The 12,504-nt window shown below is 48.9% G+C and overlaps 1 protein-coding gene across 1 annotated transcript in view; it reads left to right on the top strand.

Annotated features, from left to right (window-relative positions):
* Positions 1-7,139: 7,139 nt before the first annotated feature.
* The window catches only part of PTP4A3 (protein tyrosine phosphatase 4A3), a 38,973-nt gene continuing 33,608 nt past the window's right edge, over positions 7,140-12,504 (top strand). The window contains exon 1 of the mRNA XM_030231107.2: positions 7,140-7,270. The gene's annotated coding sequence lies outside the window, so the exon portion shown is untranslated. The remainder of the gene's footprint in view (positions 7,271-12,504) is intronic.

The following is a 12,504-nucleotide window of genomic DNA, read 5'->3' as shown; positions in this document are numbered from 1 at the left end:
CAGATTACAACTTATTTTAACCCTTAGATGAAGCAGTAGGTGGATTTTTATGATGACAACTCATTGTTTCTCAGGCATTTCTCCTAATGAAAAACAAAGGGTCTGAAATAGTCCAAGTACAATTTGGTTCCTTTCTCCATCGAGAGGTTTCACTTGCACAGTCAGGCTGGTGCCAGAAACCACACGTTTTTTGGTCATCTTTAGGGTGTTCCAGGAAACATATTGTCAACAGATCTCAATTTTTCAGTAGGAAAAGCAAGTAGAAGAATGACTCCCCAGCCTTCCCCTTTCTTTTTCCACATAAAGACAGCTTTCAGGGCTTCTTTATTGATGAAGAATGGCCCCCAACAGTTGTAAATCCTTTTTTTTTTTCCTTGCTTGTGATCTCTCCTCCCTGGCCAGCACAAGAAACTGTGATGCCCTCCAAGTGCCCCTGCAGAAAGGGTTAAGGTATCTGAAACTACAGCCTCAATAAGCAGCTCGCAAAAGTGTCCGGTCCCCAGGGTAGGATCAGTGTATGAGAATTTGCTCAGATCATTTAATGTTTGTAACTTGATTTCCTGCCGGAAAGCTTCAGTGGGCGGAGTTTCTGCTGAACCAGACAGAACTAGAGCTATTTCCTTTTCCAGATTGCTTGTGCATGTCCAGTCAAGCTCAACTGAATTAATGGCAATCGGCTTGTTTCCCCCACACACCCCTTCCCATTCACCTATTGCAGTGCAAATACGGGAAGTGAGTGATAATCTTGCTGTCAGGGCCTCAGGAGATGGGATGGTTCCACAACCTTGGGCAAGTCCTGTTAGTTCTCTGTACCTCTGGCCCACTTCTTGTTAAATTCTGGAGAAAGGATGCTCTAATGACCCAGCTCCTGCCCTACTGATTTCCTACATGACCTTAGGAAAGTCACTTAACATTTGCCTGCCTCCACCTTCCATGAAATGGAGAGGAAATCATTATAAGGCTTTGCTCACTCTGCTGCCACCACCAGTATTAAACCATGGCCCATGAGGACTGAAAGTAGAATTCTTTCCAATTTAAGCTTCAAGACAAGTTGCTATTTTCTCCTGAACAGTGCAGGTCTGTGTGGGATCACCAGCACTTCTGCAAGGAAAAAACAGCCCTGTTACTCCCCACCATGCTCCCAAGTGCAAATTGATTCATTCATCCCCTGCCTTGGCCATCCCAGGAACCATGAGTATCTTTCACATTCATCACTGAATGCAACCAAACCTCCTGGGAAAGGCCAGATCCTGCTCCAGGTGCTCGGTTTTTTTACATTTCATTGAAGTAGCCTGAGCTAACCCACATCAAAGATGTTTTCATCAATACTGAGATCATCTACAGAAGGGTGAATGCAGGACCAGCCAAGTGGGATCCTATGGACCTCATAGGAGAACAAATGGCTGGGGCCAGAGATCTACCCTATGTACATCCTCGGGCTCTACTGGTTTGAATGGTGTCAGGTCAATTTATTTGAGGTTCAGTTGGTAATTCAGACACTTTGTTATTGAGGTGAAGGTGGGCAAGCCCCCTTCCCTCAGTCAATTTTCAGCAGCACCATTTCAAAATCCTCCCCAGAGTAAACAGCAAAGTTACCCCAAACAAAAGAAATTAAGCACTGTGGAGATTTTTCTCTAATAGGACCAAAGAGGAAATTCCTCTGAAGCACAGAGAAATTTCTGAGAGCTGTGTTTCTCACCCTTTTCAAATTTCAGTCTCTACACCAGCCAGGTGAGCCCCAGTGCTGGATGCCTGGGACAGCACCCTCTCCCCCCATCCAGATAGTATCATGTCCTTAGGATGTGTCTACACTCCCAGGTGGAGCTGGTTACACAGAATAGTCCTTTCCTTAGGCCTGGCTAAGTCTGGAGGCCTGGGCGTGAGACAGAAAGTAGGCACTGTTCCTTATCATACAAGGAAGATTATGCAAGAATGTCCTGTAATGAGGATAAGGAAGGTGCTTTGAATAGGTATGTGGGGTTGGCTGCAGGTACCTTCTGGCAGCAGCAGGGCTCTTGCAGCATGGACCAGCCCTGGTTTCCAGTGCCAGATGAGGTGGAGCAAACAGCTGCCCCACACCAACCTCCCTAAACCAAATGATCAATTCAGCTCCTCTCACCAAAAAAAGCACAAAATTTGAGAATCAATGAAGAAACCATCACCAGGACCTAAAACTCAAAATCTTTATCTGCTACTCTTACCTCATCCTCCTTTCTGACTGGTTGCTTGCGTGCATGGGAATGCAACGTGTATGGTTTCATTTTCTTAATTGCAATCATCCTGCAGACCACCTTCAGACACACTGGGGACCACCAGGCATGCAGGGACCGCATGTGAAGAAGCCCTGCCCTGGGAGACCCATCCCGCCTTCCCTGATGTGGTTAAAAATGCCATTCCAGATTGTGGTGCCTGCAAGGATTTAACAATGTTCTCAGCCCAGAGAAAAGCCCAGGACTATGCCCTGTGCCTGAGAAAGCAGGACTGAGCTTCAGCTGTGTAGGAGGGCAGCTGTAAGAAACCAGGATATCTACAGCCGAGGTAGAGTTCCCTTCATAGCCTACCCCATCTCTTTCACATGCAAGTGCAACCTTGGAGTCTCTGGACCAAGCTCTTTCTGTTCTGAAGCCTTTACTGGCTATTAATACCTGGAGAATCTGTGAAGTAGGCAAACAAGGTTTTGATGAGTGTGGGAAAAAGAAAGGCGTTACCACGTATGAGTGAACTTCAGTTTCGCTCATGTGCTGAATTAGTCAGTGCCTTCAAGTGAATTCCAAGTGCTGGTTTAGCTATTAAATTACTCTTCTTGAAGAGCTAAGTGCTCCATCTTTAGCCTCTACTGGTGGAAAACTAAATTTAAAAAATATTATTTGAATCAGAACTAATGCAAAGGCTTTGGGGTTGGGTTTTTTGGTGTGTTGTTTTGGGGTGGTTTTTTCGCATTTTTCAACATTTTTATCTCTCCCAGAAAGAAAAAGTAACCAGTAGTCAACACATAGCAGTTGTTGGCTGGAGAAATCCAGGTTGCTTGTCATGCCCATGAATGTGATGTCTGAGTCAGGAAACCTCATTGAGATGTTGCAGCCCCAGAGGAACATGATGTGATAATTGTCTCACCAAAGGACCAGAAGTACCTGGTGTAGAGGGTCAAGACACAAGCTCCAGTGGCTGAGAAATTCAGTGGAGGACTTGCTCAATTTGAACATTTAGTGGACGGAAAGGAGGTATGAGTGCTGGAACACCAACACTGACATCTCAAGAATTCATGTTTTACTTCCTACCCTGGAGGAGTGGTTCCTCCTGCAATCTTTCCAACCCAGAGTTATCACTTTTCTGCTGCTTCCCCCTCTTAACACAAAGGCTGTGACAAGTGCTGTCTGCAGGTGGCAAAAAACAGAGTTGTTTTTTCCATCAGTTCGCTGTTAATGGTGTCCTGGCTTGAAGAAAGTTGAGTTTGGCTGAAATGGAAATGACAGAAGGGGCAGGGAAAAAAAAGATTACAGAAATTTAGACAAAGCAGGTGTATGGATTGCATGTCTATCCTTTCTGCAAACACACAGGCTGCATGGGCTAGATCCAGGAAAGTGTCCCAGCTGTAATACAAGCACTTTGACAAGTACACATTAAAACATAGCCAGGCTTTCCACTAACACTAAGGCAAACACGGCCCACTGGGATTCGCATCTGTGCAGAGGTTACAATCCTTCCACATTGCTTTTCAGTGCATTAGGCTGAAAAGCATGCTGAAGGATGCTCATGTGCACCGGAGATTGTCGATATTTGTGCTGAAAACCCATTCAAATTCAGAAATTGAAGCTAACATGAAGTCTACTTGATCCTCTTAAGGCTATGACCTGATTGTGGAAACATTTCTCTTTGCTTGTTTTTCTAAAATACAAAGAAGCAAGGCAGAGGCTTGACTGAAGATGGATTCAGGCTTGCCAGGAGACCTGAAGGTGTTCCCCAGTTGCATTGCCCATCAATTTTTAATGCCTCCATTTCCCCTCCAGGTCACAATGGACAAAAGCTCCCCTAGTCAGGATATTCTCTGATTCTGTGGTGCCCAAGAGCATCAGCCAAACTGGTATGAATTTACACCCCCGGCCAAGAAGCAACACTCTCAGGCACAGCAACCCTTCGGCCTCACCCATGTAAGAGGGATCAAGCTGGGTTTGACAGCACTTCTGAGGGAATGTGGTGGAGCCTCATGCTGCTGGCCCTTTTTCTTCTGCCAGAGCTGTCAAACTGAGGTTGTGCTCGAGTGCTACAATTTGCCATGTGACATTTCAGATGGGAAGCAAAAAGAATGGCTGTGCCAACCACCACTCTCAGGTTCTCTGCTAAATAAAAACCAGATTCCTGACATTTGCTGTGGCTGAGAGAAAGGCGGGTCTGTCGTTTTTACAAATAATAAAGGATGCAGAAAAACAAATGTATTCCCACAGAGCCAAGTTCAAGTTCTCCATCGTGCCTGGGAATCCCTGTGGAAGGGAAATGCTGCTCTAACAAGAAAAGATTTGACCAAAAAAACCCAACCAAATGCAGCAACTGCAACATTTCTCTTTGTATTTTTTGTTTGTTTGTTTCAGTTCTCAGGTTTTTTTGGGTTTTAAAGAAAGCAGTCACAGGCAGACTTCTCCATGTGTCCCACCATCACCAGTGTTAGCAGAGGGACCTCTGCCCCCCAGAGCTTTCCCTGGGCTTTGCCAGACTGATTTTAGCACCACCAAAAGTCACACTCTGAGTTTTCATTAAAAAAAGTCAATGTGAAAACCAGATAATTTTCTCACTTCGAAAAAGTAGCAGGGAGTCAGACAGCAGAACCTAAATGTCAATAGCAAGGGAAATCACAGGTTTTTTTCTGTTCTCAGCAGACTTCTTTGCAAGGTGTGAATTTGCTGATGCCTAACCAAGGTTAAACTTATGCTCTGCATTGAGAGGGGAAGGGGAAGGAGAGAATGAAAATCCCTTTCATCCAGCAGCGTGTTTCAAACTTGCAGACACCAAATGTGTTGAATATCCTTTGAAATCAATCAACAGATTCCAAAGTTTTTATCCAAGGATCCATTTTATACATTTACACATATAACACAGTAGTTGCATAAGATTCATAAGTGTTAAAGAGATTTTGGTAAATTTGGTAAATTTTTGGTAATATTTGGTATTTTTTTTAATTTCCTTTACTCTTTTGAGACAGTCATATGCCATATCAGCCCTACTCAAGCCCTGCTGGAGGACTTGCTGTAGGTCCTAACAGGTTGGGATGCCAAGGCTGTGTTGTGTAACAGCCTGAAGCTGTGTCAGGGAAGGTTTAGGTTGGATATTAGGGAAATGTTCTTCAGTCAGAGCATGGCTGAGCACTGGAATGGGATGCCCAGGGAAGTGGTCACAGCACCAAGCCTGACAGAGCTCAAGAAGCATTTGGACAACACTCTCAGGAGTGATTTTTGGGGTTGTCCTCTGCAGGGCAGGAGGTGAACTCGATGATCCTTGTAGGTCACTTCCAACTGAGGATATTCAATAATCTCTGCTTCCAGGCCATCCCTTAACCAGAGAGGAGGACTGCATCCTTTAACAATGTTCTCAGAAACATAAAGCACCCTCAGACTATTCTGGTTTAAAGGACACCAGTTTAGTGCCTTTCAAGGAAAAGGCAAAAATATCCTTAAAATGCAATAACATCTGAGCATTTCCTGATATTCATCTCTACGTGTTTGGGTCTCCTGAGGAATCACTTCATCCCTCTGTGCCTGTGACCCCAAGCCCCCTATTATTTTTTTCATTTTTTGAAGCCCTTGGCTGCCTCTGCAGTGACTTCTCCTAAGAGAGTCCACAGCAAGTTAGAAATAAATGAAAACCTGCAATGGCATCAGGTGCTCCTGTTCCTTTGAATTTATGGTAGTTCTTTACACCACAGATCAAGACACAGGTTGCAGACACAAAGGTAGACAACCTGAGGTGAGGGCCTTGGCTGTAAAGTCACAGCAGCTCCTGAATTGTGCCAGCTTGAGTCTGTGACACACTGGGTGACCCCTGTGCCCCACATGTACTCAGAACCACTGATGGGAGATGTTAAATATATCCTGTATAGCCTCAGGAATGGGCAGCCTCCGCCCTTGATCGGTCAGGGGATAAGGGCATCTCACCCCAGAGGACAGGAGACACTGCTGCACTGAGCCCAGGCCTGTGCTGGGTCCCCTTCACTCTGCCCCCAAGCTCCTCTTTGTCTTCCTCAGCTTCCTTTTTGTCATCTTTGTTTTCTCCTTCTCCTTCTCCTTCTTCTTTTCTTCTTCTTCTCCTTCCTCTTTCTTTTCCCTCTTCCTTCTTCCTCTTCTTTCTCCTCTTTGTCTTCCTCTTTTTTTATATTTACCTTCTTTCTTCCTCCTCTTCCTTCATATTTATTCTTTTCCTCCTTGTCATCACCATTTTATTTCTTCTTCCTCTTCTTCCGCCTCCTCTTCCTCCTCATCATCTTCATTTTCTTCTTCTAAGAATCACAGAATCATAGAATCACAGAATATTTTGGGTTGGAAGTGACCTCAAAGCTCATCCAGTTCCAACACTCTCCCAGGAACCACTTCCACTATCCCAGGTTGCTCCAAGCCCCATCCAGCCTGGTTTTGAACACTTCCAGGGATGGGGCATCCACACCTTTTTGGGGCAACCTATGCTAGTGCCTCACCACTCCCACAGGGAAGAGTTTTTTCCTTAATATCCCATTTAAACCTGGCCCTCTGCAGTTTAAAGCAATTCTTGCTTCTCCTGTCATTCCAGCCCTTTGTCCTAAGTCCCTCTCTAGCTCTCTTGGAGACCCTTTAGACATCGTAAAGGGCTCTAAGTTTTCTCTGGAGCCTTCTCTTCTCCAGGCTGAACAACCCCAGCTCTCTCAGCAGAGCTGCTCCAGCGCCTCTCCTTCCATTTCTTTCCCTTTTCCCTTTTCCCCTTTCCCCTTCCCTCACGCTCCCCTCACTCCCTTGACCCCGCCTACTCCCACAAGCACCGCCCCTTCTGCAGCCCCGCCCACACCCACCACAGACCACGCCCCCTCTACCGTCCTTTCCCTCTCCATTGGCTCCTGCGGGCGCCACGTGACGCGGCGGCGCGCGCGCGGGGGCGGAGCCGGGTGCGCGGGTGCGCTCGGGGCGGCGGCAGCGGCGGAGGCTGCATGTGCGGGAGGGGGGCGGCGAGCGGGGTCGGCCGGGCGGCGAGCGGAGTCGGGAGCCGGGCGCGGGGCGAGCGCAGCCCAGAGGAGCCGAGCGAAGCCGGCGGGCAGGTCAGTGCGCGGGCGCGGAGGCAGGCGGGCGAGGGGAAGCGGCGGCGGTGGCCGCACGTGGGTCCGCCCGCTCAACAATGCGGGCGGGAGGGGTCCGTGCGCCGCCGGCTGCGGGGCCACCGCGACGTGCGGAAGAGGCTGCGCCGGGCGATGTCCCCCCGGAGCGGGGTGATGGTTCATGCCGCAGCCGTCCTGGGGCTCTGGTGGGCGGCAGCAGCGTGCGTCGTCCCCCCCACCCCCCCCCCCGCCCCAGCTCCCAGCGAGGCTACGGCACCTTCAGATTGAGCCCAAAATGAAGGGAGGGGACCCACAGCACCGATGTGCGGGGGGCACGCACACTGCTTCCTCCCCGCCGTAGCCCCGCTGGGAGCCCACGCGCGGTGCCGCAGTCCCCCACCCCGTGTGCGGCCACGGAGCATCCCGGCAGAGCCCATCCCGCCGCGCTCCGTGGGTGGGATGCAGCGTGGGCACCGTCAGGGCTCCGCGGGGCCTCTCCACCCCCGTGCGGGGCCGGACGTAGCCATCGGTGTCACAGGGGGCCCCAGGGGGGAAGCGCCGTGTTCCAGGCTGTCCGGTCTCGCCATCCCTAAGGATGTTTCCGTCAAACGAATGGGGCTGCCCTGCATCGGTAGCTGCGGCGGGGTTGGCCTCTCCTGGCTCGTGTTTAGAGCAGGCTGCCCAGGGAAGTGGTGGAATCACCATCCCCGGAGGTGTTCAGAAAACGTGTGTCTGTGGCACTTGGTGACACGGTTCTGTGGTGGACGTGGTGGTGGTGCATTGATGGTTGCACTTGGTGATCTTGGAGGTCTTTTCCAGCCTGGATGATTCAGTGATTCTGTATTTGAGCGTGTCTCGCTAGGCTGACAAACCATTCCTGGCCTTGATATGGAGTGGGGGCTTGGGAATGCCAGTGGTTCCCATTCCCTGGGCAGGCAGGTCACGTAGCAGGAGGACAACCCATGCCATGCCTTTCTCTGCCGTAGGTAAAATGTATTTTTGCGTGCCACTGGAATTACTAATCCAAGCAATTAGCTGAAATCTGTCAAGTTTGTGCTGCTGCCAATTTCTCTGGTTCATTTGGTTACAGCTTCATCTTTCTGCTCGAAGGAACTGAAATGTAAGCAGGGCAGCTGAGTGTCTGGAGCTGTTGGGTTGGGTTTATGTGCAACCTTCTGGCCAAAGGAGGATCAGCAAGAAAACTGAGCCTTAATGAAGTAGTATATTATTGGCAGGAGTGGAAAAAGAGTAACATGAATAAATGGGGCTGGTGGCTTGTTTGTATACAAAATGTCATAAATCTCCCTACCAGGTTGTAAGCTGGATTTAAATTCCACTGTTACAAGGATCACTGGTTTTTTTTTTTATCACATTGTTGATAATAGCTTACAAGAAAAATGCTGCAGGTGGATTGAAAGCTGAGGGCCTTGTGGGCTCAGCAGTGTTCTGCACCAATATTTATGCACATCCAGGGACCTAACAGTGTGTTACCACTTGGCTTCAGAGTTAACTGCCCAGCTGGCAGGGGCTGATGCAGCACAGTCCCTGACACAGCCACTTTCTGGGGATCTCGGATGCCACCAAATTTGCCAGTTGGGCAAGTAAAGCAACTTTTATTAGTGCTCCAATCTGAAATTTGTTCCTTTTGGGAACATTAAAACTTGAACTTTGGTTAACTTGTGTCAAAAGGTGTGTGCCATGAGCCATCGCCCTTTGGTTCTGCTTAGGGAGATGGCTGCTTGCAGAAGCAAAAAGCTTTTGTTACAGCTATTTTATTTTTATGTGTGCTTTGATGGCTCAAAAATCACTCAGCTTCCAGTCAAGACGATCCTGAGTGAGAAGCATCCATTGGGATTGGCCTGTTAAGTGAATTTCTTTGATTTGACAGCAGAAGTGCCCAGAGAGACATCAAAAACCCCAACATCAGGGCGTGTTTCCAGCTTCATCATCCCCTGCAAGCCATGGAAATCAGTGGCTTGAAATCCAACAGCACTAGATGTTAAAATAGCAAACAGTAAACATCGTCTCCTATCAATAACTTTAATTATGGTTTGGGTTTTGTCTTAAATAGACACGCATTGTCATAGGGAATCAAAGTTTAGCATCCAGACGTGCTCAGTGGGGTGGTAGCGTCTTTGGACAGGGTGTAACACGCTTTTATAGCATAAATTAAAATAAAAAGGGTTTAGCAGCGTAGCATGCTGTTGTGTAAGAAAACTGCCAACTTTTGGGCTGAGACTGTGTGGTTTCTGGGCAGCGTGTGCTGCGGCGTGTTGGCGGGTGGTGTTCCCGGGCGGCTTTGGACGGGGAGAGCGAGTTTTACCACTCTGCAGCTGAACCCTGACGGGATTTTTCAACCATAAAACCAAGTGCAGAGGAGGCTTTGTGTGTGCCACGGATAGACAAACCGAAAGCAAAAATAAACACCCGCGAAAGCTGGGTTTTTTTGGTCATTGACTGAAAAGGAAAGTGCCTTTCTAGGGGAGGGTGTGAAGTCCCATGTCTGTTACGCTCCTAATCTGTAAAATACAGACTGTGGCACATGGCAGCAGCGTGCGAGGCTAATTTTACATCTTGTCCTTTTCCCTTTCTGATTTAACCCAAAATTAAGGAAGGGAAGCAGCACCCACTGGCCTATTAAATGTTCATTTTTGCCAAGTTACGCCACTTTGCGAACACGAGATGCGACCGGATTCCTGTGGCAAGGAGCCCTTAAAATTTCAACAGCTCTACCTATAAATATAGTCACCGTGAAAGGCAATCCGGCTTTAAAAGAAAAAAAAAGCAACCATGCTCTTTTTTTAGTCCCACTGTATCTGCCTGACTTTAGTGCCATGCGATGCATCTCCAGCCGGGCGATGAAGCCGAGGCGGTGTGGAACATTCAGTCTCCTGATTCCTCTTGCTAATTTGTTTGAAGAATGGGTGCAAGCAGAGAAAAAAAAAAAAAAATCATTTTAGTTGTCCTGAAGATTTTTGGGGTGGAACAGTGGGGCTGGATCTCTGCATCCACATCATGGCCTTTTGCAGAGGGACTTTTGGTGATTGCTTGATCCTGGTGAGTTCCCAGGAGCTGCTGCAGTGTGGGACAGTGCAGGATGGAGCCTGAGGCATCCCTTGGTTCTAAAGCAATGTCCCAGATGAAAATTAAAGGGAAGAAAAAGAAAGAAAAAAGCTGGCTGCCACCTCACCCCAGAGGTGTCTGGGCTCACCCACTGCTCTCTGATGCAAGCACAGCAGCTCAGGGAGCTCAAGGGCTGGTTTTGGACATGCCCACGGTTGCCCAGGGACAGGCTGGCCTCGGGAACAGGTACAGCATGTTCTGGGCACTCCTCCAGGCCAGTGGGACCCCCCACCAGCCCCAGATGATGTAGTGGGGTGATGGCCTCTGATGCATCCTGGTGGAGAAGACAGCACTGCCTGCAGGGCTGGGATTTAGGTGGAGAAGCTGCAAGGGAGGGTGGTTTTGCAGCTTAGTGATGCTTTTCAGCGTGCCCTGCACTTGCATAGCAAAAATCCACCTTTGTGGCCAGAGCAGCTGGGTCACCTTGCAGTGCCAAAACCTGCTGGGTATGGTTGGGATGGGGCACGGGCTGGGAAGCATGTGGGAGTGGGGCGGGAGAGCTCGGCACAGGGAATTGCTGCGTGTGCACTTGGGCGAAGTGCTGAGCCTGGGCTGCACGGGAGCTGCAGACAGAACCCACACGTGACGTCTGAATTTCAGATGATTGCTGGACCACTTTGCCAACAGCCTCTCCCAGCTCATCAGCTGCAATACCTCTTCTTCTTTTCCCCATTTTTGTTTATTTCCTTTCCCCTTCCCACCCTGCCTGTTTTCGAACCCGAAGCAGGAGGGATGAATACGACACCGAGGGTGGCTGCAGCTGCGCAGGGTTTGTATCCAAATGGTTTCCTGGAAGGCAAGTTTTTTTGTTGTTTTTCAATCTTAAAAATATTTTTACAGCGAGTGTCTGGTATCGGGGCTGTTTGGATGTCAGGTTTAGTTTCCCATGACACAGAGTGATTAGAGGAGGGAGGGGAAGGAGGGGCTGGGTGCTGCTTTATGTGCAGATCTGTCTGCAGCGGTATCATTGCCTATTGATGGTAAATGTGTTCCTTCTCATCTCTGTGATAGTTCTCGGAGATTTCCTCTTTTACGTCACTGCAGTTAATAAGATGTTTAACTTGGGAGCTGGGGGCGATGTGCTGTGCTATCGTGTTGCAAGGAACAGGGGGATGACGAGTTCCTGCGCAGACTTGTGCTGGGAAGATCGTATCAATGCTGGGGAGAACAGCTGGGATTGGAGTCAAACCATTACCTTTCACCCTTAATGAACCTGACCTGGCTGCATCTCTTTTTTTTTTTTTTTTTTTATCATGACAATGATTATTTTCCTTCTAATACTGAGAGAGGCAACTCAGTCCTCGCTGTGTGCTGCACTGCTGGAGTCAAGGGTGCACCTTGATTTTTTTAAGCAGATTGTGTCTGCCTGGCTGGACTTAGCTCTTTTTTTCCTCTTTTTTGGAGACTTCTGAAGCATTTCATGAGAACACCTGATGGCTTTTTGTGATGATGGTGCAGGTGCAGTAGCTGCAGAGCCCGAGCCCTCTCCAGGAAAGTCCTTGACTGTGTGTTTTGTGTGTCACTGGTTGATTATAGAGTTAAGGAAGTGTTGCTGCTGTACATGCCTTGACCAGGAATAGCCTCCCTCCTGCCACAGTTTGCAAGGCCAGCTCATCGAGGGCAGGCGAGTTGGTCAATAAATGCTCCAAGCGGCGCCCTAGGGAGTTGGGAGCCAAAATGGGAACACTTGTGTCCTTCAGCTCCTCCTTTATTGCCAAGTTGTTTTCTTTCCCCAGCTCCTTTTCCAGCTTGCCACTCAAACCCTCTTCATTCTGCTGTGTTTTTCCACAAATGTTTTTCAAGCGTGACAGCAGGGAGAAGAAAGCCACAAGTGCTGCAGGGGGCTGATGCCTATCAGGCCAACCCTTGCCTGTGGCTTTGGGGCCCCTTCACTTCAGTTACTCAGTGGCTGCAGGTGGGTTCACATCTGGCAGCTGTTGGGCTTGGAGTTGCTTCTGTCTGCCACGAGACCCAACCCAGCCACCTGCACCTATTCCAAGGCTCCCAGCTCATCCCCAGGGCTTGAGTCAGGCAGGGTGGCCATGGTGTCCCTATGTAGGTGTGGAGGGGACAGGGGCTCCGTAACCCTCTGAGGGAAATGTGGATGTGGAAGG

The sequence above is a fragment of the Serinus canaria genome, chromosome 2 (assembly GCF_022539315.1).
Source record: "Serinus canaria isolate serCan28SL12 chromosome 2, serCan2020, whole genome shotgun sequence".
Taxonomy (NCBI): Eukaryota; Metazoa; Chordata; class Aves; order Passeriformes; family Fringillidae; genus Serinus; species Serinus canaria.
Note: the sequence above shows the minus strand (reverse complement) of the source record. Positions and strands in the feature narration are given on the sequence as shown.